This window comes from Euprymna scolopes, unplaced genomic scaffold (assembly GCF_053919585.1).
Source record: "Euprymna scolopes isolate OS-2025 unplaced genomic scaffold, ASM5391958v1 sca1, whole genome shotgun sequence".
Classification (NCBI taxonomy): Eukaryota; Metazoa; Mollusca; class Cephalopoda; order Sepiida; family Sepiolidae; genus Euprymna; species Euprymna scolopes.
In genome coordinates, this window is record NW_027633102.1 from 2,291,882 (window position 1) to 2,298,096 (window position 6,215).

Below are 6,215 nucleotides of genomic sequence, written 5' to 3' on the forward strand. Positions count from 1 at the left end.
GTAAAAAAGCGTCGCCGAGCGACCTCTCCGGAAACGGAAACGGGCGCGGGCGGGGTTGCCCCCGACAAGAACCCGAAACGTCGGCGAGGTGCGTGACGGCGAGGCCGCGCCAGTCCTATCCCGCCTCTCATCGCGCACGCGCCCGAGACGGTGGGGCGCCTAAGGAGCGACACACAGAGTGCGTCGCCCGCACGCGACTTCCGGCGGGATCAAAACGGACCGGCTCGCCACGTGTAACGGATCGTGTCAGATTTCCTCCGTTCCCGGCAGAAAGGGGCAGTTACGTTCGCGGGCCCGACGGCCGGTGGCCCCCGACTTCACAAGGTGGGAAGACGGGGGTTTTCAGGGTGATGAAACGCCTGCCGCCTACGGAAAAAAACCCGCGTGGTTCGACCTGCACGCCGGGAACGGGTCGCGACGACGGACCGGAGGGGAAGTGCGTCCGGTGCCGGCCGCGCGGAGGTCGCGCCGAAGCGCCCGCGCCATGATTACGCCGAGCGATGAGAAGGGGACGGGTGCAGCGGAGTCGCGCGCGGAGGGAGCAGGAGGAAAGAAGAAGCGGCGGCGACGGATGCGGCGGGTTAGGGCCCGGCGGCAGCAGCGATCGAGAGGACGAGTCCCCTCCGTCGCAGCCAACCGACGCAGCCACCTACCGACGCCGCGGTCGTCACCACGTTTTCCCTTCCCGCTATCCACGCGGCCCGTCTCCTTCGTCGGCGACGCGGGCACAAAAGCTGGCCCGCGGAGAACGAGTTCCCCGCGGACACGACGAACGACGACCTGTGCCGCGACGGCCTCTCTTTCAAGAACACACATCGAGTTTGGGCTCGAGCCTAGGCAGCACCGGACTGAGTCCCCCGCGATCGCGGTGAGCGGTCCCACCCGTTTACCCCTGGGCGGTTTCACGTTCTCTTGAACTCTCTCTCCAAAGTTCTTTTCAACTTTCCCTCACGGTACTTGTCGACTATCGGACTCGTCCCGGTATTTAGCCTTGGATGGAGCTTACCACCCGATTTGGGCTGCGTTCCCAAGCAACCCGACTCTCGGATCGAAGGCCGTCGCTCGCCGTCCGCACCGAATGGGCCTGGCACCCGCCGCGGGCGGCCCCGATCGAGGGAACTCCGAACTATGCGAGACGAAAACGAACGGCTGCCTTCGACCCATGCGCCACACGTCCCGAAGCCTTTAACTTGCGACGGGATTCGGCGTTGGGCTTCTCCCGGTTCACTCGCCGTTACTAAGGGAATCCCGGTTGGTTTCTTTTCCTCCGCTTAGCGATATGCTTAAGTTCAGCGGGTCGTCTCGTCCGAGCCGAGGGCGGCGGTTTTTAGTAGAGTGTGGTGTTTGGAGGAGAGGAATCTCGATCGGTACCCTCCGTGTGACGACGGCTGGCCGATATAGCGCCCGTCCGACCGAAAATGAAGAAGCCAACAATTAAAAAAAAAGCGTGGGTCCTCCCCATCCGACGTTGCCTACGACGCGGCCACCTTTTTACGGTGCGACGGCCGTGCTCGTCGCGCTGCTCGAGGCGTCGCTGAGAGACACCTTCATGAGGCAGAGAGCGAGACGAGCAGGCGGCGCTTACGTCGGCAGTCGGTTAGGTCGGTGCTTTTTTTTTGTTTTGTTCTCCCTTCGGCTGCTTTCGGGACAGACTCCTCCTGCTCCTCCTCCACAGTGTTTCTTCACGCGGTCGAAAAGGGAAAAGACTCCGCGGTCTGCCAGCGGGAGACGAAGGAGGAGGCCGGAGAGGGTTTTAAAAAAAAAAAGACATTGAAAGGAGTCAATTCTTTTTTTATTTTTCTTCCCCCTCGTCACTCGCTCCTGCGACGTCCCGGTTACCACCGTGCCGAGGACCGGGCGGGCACGGGGACGGCAAGATGTCGTTTCGTTAACGGAGAAAGACATGTAACGTTCCGCCTCTCGACCGGACGTGGCCCCGAGACAAGGGATCTCGGGGCCGCAATGTGCGTTCGAGGTGTCGATGTTCACTGAGTCCTGCAATTCGCATCAGTTCTCGCGGCTGGCCGCGCTCTTCATCGACGGACGAGCCGAGTGATCCCCCGTCCAGGGTTCAGCACTTGGGTTTTTTATATTAGTTTTTGTTTATATAGATTTAGTAGTGTGCGAGGAGGTCTGTGCGAGGAGGCGTGACGGCATTGCAATGTCGCGAGTAGTTTGTTTTTAGCTAGCGGCGGTGGCACAGCGGCTGCAAAAAAACAAAAAACGATAAAGCGGCGACAAGGCAAAGAAGAAGCGGCCATCACTTGCGGTGGGCGAAAAAACAAACAGGTGGTAAGACGCGGAAGCAAGCAAGAAGAGCTGGGGCTTTAAAAACCTCCGCGTCACCACAAATCTATCTCTCGCTCCGCCTTTTATAGGTTTGTTTGCGCGCATTCGAGGCGTTGACGCCGACAGACAGAGGAGGTAGGCCGGAAAACAACAAACCAGTCTCGAACGGGAAAACGGTAATGATCCTTCCGCAGGTTCACCTACGGAAACCTTGTTACGACTTTTACTTCCTCTAAACGATCGGGTTCGGTCGTCTTCTCCAGGCATCGAACGCCGAGGCGTAGATGCACGAGTGTCGTGACGGACACGTCGCGCACTGCCCGGCGGCGTCGTCGGCCAGATCCGAGGACCTCACCGGACCGTTCGATCGGTAGTAGCGACGGGCGGTGTGTACAAAGGGCAGGGACGTGATCGACGCGGGCTGTTGACCCGCGCCTACCGGGAATTCCTCGTTCACGGGGTTGGTTACAGGCCCCGATCCCTATCACGGGAGGTGGTTCAGAGGTTTCCCAACCCTCTCGGGCCGGGGCGAAGTCCCCGCTGATACCTCCAGTGTAGCGCGCGTGCGGCCCCGGACATCTAAGGGCATCACAGACCTGTTATCGCTCCGCCTCGTGTGGCTTTCTGCCACCCGTCCCTCTAAGAAGTGCGTGAGAAAACCGACCCGGACCCGAGCGCCACGGAGGACGCCGAGCCCGCCCGTAAAAATCACTGACATCGGCGCACTAGTTAGCAGGCCGGAGTCTCGTTCGTTATCGGAATCAACCAGACGGATCGCTCCACCAACTAAGAACGGCCATGCACCACCACCCACCGAATCGAGAAAGAGCTATCGATCTGTCAATCCTACCGGTGTCCGGACCGGGTGAGTTTTCCCGTGTTGAGTCAAATTAAGCCGCAGGCTCCACTCCTGGTGGTGCCCTTCCGTCAATTCCTTTAAGTTTCAGCTTTGCAACCATACTCCCCCCGGAACCGAACTCTGGTTTCCCGCAGGCTACCCGCCGGGTCATGGAAGCGAACGCCGGCGGATCGCCGGTCGGCAATCGTTTACGGTCGGAACTACGACGGTATCTGATCGTCTTCGAACCTCCGACTTTCGCTCTTGATCGAGGAAAAACGTGCTTGCCACACGCCATCGCTGCAGTTCGTCTTGCGACGATCCAAGAATTTCACCTCTAACGTCGCAATACGAGTGGCCCCGACCGCTCCCTTCGATCATTGCCTCGCCGTAGACGGAGACCGACAGACGTAGACGAGGCCCTCTTCCATCATTCCATGCTTATCGTATGCAAGCTTGAACAGCCCGCTCTGAGCACTCTAATTTTTTCAAAGTGAACGTACCGGCCGCCGCGGACACTCGGTTAAGAGCACCCTTGGAGGAGAAACCGCCGACCGCAACACGCGCGCAGACAAGACACGAAGCAGGGACTCGGAGCGGACCGGGGGGTTCAAAAAAAAAGAGGAACGCGCGGAAAGGGAGAGGGAGAGAAGCGCGGGGGTCAGAGTGCGGGATGCGAATGAACACACCCAAACACACACACGTAGCACCCCCCCGTTAGACTACTCCCGGAACCGAACCGACGACCACTTGTTTTTTTTTTCCCGGATCCCGATCACGACCTCCTCGTCCACCTCGCCGGCAGGACCGCGTGGCGGGTATGCTAGCGGTTGACACCGGCGGAAAGGGCCGGGAATGCGAACGGACGACCAAAGTCAACGACGACGATGGCGCCGCCGCCCCGGGGCCGCTTGCGCGACCACGAACCCGAGTTCGGACTACGAGCTTTTTAACCGCAACAACTTTAATATACGCTACCGGAGCTGGAATTACCGCGGCTGCTGGCACCAGACTTGCCCTCCGGTTGGTCCTCGTTAACGGATTTGAAGTGTACTCATTCCGATCGCGGGGCCTCGACAGAGTCCCGCGTCGTTATTTTTCGTCACTACCTCCCCGTGCCGGGAGTGGGTAATTTGCGCGCCTGCTGCCTTCCTTGGATGTGGTAGCCGTTTCGCATGCTCCCTCTCCGGAATCGAACCCCGATTCCCCGTTACCCGTAGTAACCACGGTAGGCACTTAACCGACCGTCGACAGTTGATAGGGCGGACCCTCGAGAGACCCGTCGCCGGGCGTGAAAGCTCGTGCGATCGACCAGTGAGTTATCCAGAGTCACCAAAGCGGAGCGCGCCGCCCTATGAGCCCCGCCACCGAACGGACCCGCGAGCGGGAACGCCGACGACGGGAGGACGGAATGACGCGCATCGGTCTCAGTCTAATATGTAGCGCCGCGACCCGGAACGGCCGACGCGGTGCCAGCGCGCGAGGCGTGGCGACGACGGCGCGCCGACCGATCGCGGCCTGTGTCACATGTATTAGCTCTAGAATTGCCACAGTTATCCATCGCCTCCGAGGAGGAATACGGTCCCGAGGATTAGGTCCGGTTCCTGAGCCATTCGCGGTTTCGCCCGTTCTAATGCGTGGCGTGAACTTACACTTGCATGGCTTAAGCTTTGAGACAAGCATATGACTACTGGCAGGATCAACCAGGTATCGTTGGAATTTGGGACTTTGTTTCGACAGAACGACAGACCGACCGACCGACCGACCGACATAAGACAGACAACTACAACGACGGGCACGTGTTTATTTGTTTTTCGAGGAGGTTCGCCGTCAGTAGAAGCGCGCTGCCCGCGCTGATGGCCTCTTTTTTGTTTCTCCCCTGACTTGGACCGAGACCGAGACTCAAAGAACGAAAGCGACCAACGTCGACAACAACAACGACAACGGCACCCTTGACAGCGATACATACGACAAACGACAAGCAGCACGACGGCAGTGCACACGGACATCGAGGGTCAAGGTGCAGACTGAACTCGCCGAGGTCGTCGTCATCGTGGTCGCCATCGATTCCGTCTCGTCGTCGTCGTCGTCAACGTCCACGTCACAGCCGGCCGAGAAGAGAGAACAGACGACAGCGTCGACAACAACAACATCGACAACGGCACCCTTGACAGCGATACATACGACAAACGACAAACAGCACGACGGCAGTGCACACGGACATCGGAGGTCAAGGTGCAGACTGGAATCGTCGAGGTCGTCGTCATCGTGGTCGCCATCGATGCCGTCTCGTCGTCGTCGTCGTCGTCTTCGTCGTCGTCGTCGTCATCAACGTACCAACCGACCGAGACGAGAGAGCAAGCAACAACGTCGACAACAACAACGACAACGGCACCCTTGACAGCGATACATACGACAAACGACAAACAGCACGACGGCAGTGCACACGGACATCGGAGGTCAAGGTGCAGACTGAACTCGTCGAGGTCGTCGTCATCGTGGTCGCCATCGATGCCGTCTCGTCGTCGTCGTCGTCTCCGTCGTCGTCGTCGTCGTCGCCAACGTCAACGTCAACATCACAGCCGTCATCGGGGAGGAGCTGGACCAGGGCAGCGGCGGCGTAAATTTTCCCGTCACCTTCGTCGTCGCCTTCGTCGACCGACCGACCGACCGGCGTCGTGTTCGTGCTCGGAAAACCGAGGAGAGACAACGTGCACATGGCGCGTTCTCGCAAGCGGCTCCTCGGTCCGATTTTTTTGGGCGGCTTTTCGAGCTTTTTTTTTTTCTCACCCTTTCGTCCGTGCGACGGCGAACGTTAGGGGAAAAAAAAAAAAAAAAAAACGACAACAACGCGGCGGACCGGGCGAACAACATCGTCGACACACACGACATTGACGACCGGTCCCCCTTTTCACAATCGCATCGAGATAAAAACGAACGAGTCCGATTCGAGCACCGAGTCGCGAGCGGGAGGACTGTCGGTGCAAGTATCGATCACTGACGTGAGCGCTTCGCCGGACAGAGGATGGCTCATCCGGCAGCCGTGCAAATCGACGGTATGGGAAGAACGAACAAGAAGAGCAACGAC

General features: G+C 59.2%; 2 non-coding genes and 1 pseudogene across 2 annotated transcripts in view; all 3 read right to left on the bottom strand.

Annotated features, from left to right (window-relative positions):
• LOC145273200 (large subunit ribosomal RNA) overlaps positions 1-1,320 on the bottom strand; it is a 5,719-nt gene extending 4,399 nt beyond the window's left edge. Inside the window, exon 1 of the ribosomal RNA XR_013866229.1 lies at positions 1-1,320. This exon is cut by the window's left edge and continues 4,399 nt beyond it. This is a non-coding gene — a ribosomal RNA (large subunit ribosomal RNA).
• Positions 1,321-1,914: 594 nt separating this feature from the next.
• LOC145273367 (5.8S ribosomal RNA) lies at positions 1,915-2,072 on the bottom strand. The gene has a single exon (XR_013866360.1). It is a non-coding gene; the product is annotated as a 5.8S ribosomal RNA (ribosomal RNA).
• A 394-nt stretch (positions 2,073-2,466) lies between these two features.
• On the bottom strand, positions 2,467-4,837 carry LOC145273525 (small subunit ribosomal RNA; annotated as a pseudogene).
• Between the last annotated feature and the right edge of the window lie 1,378 nt (positions 4,838-6,215).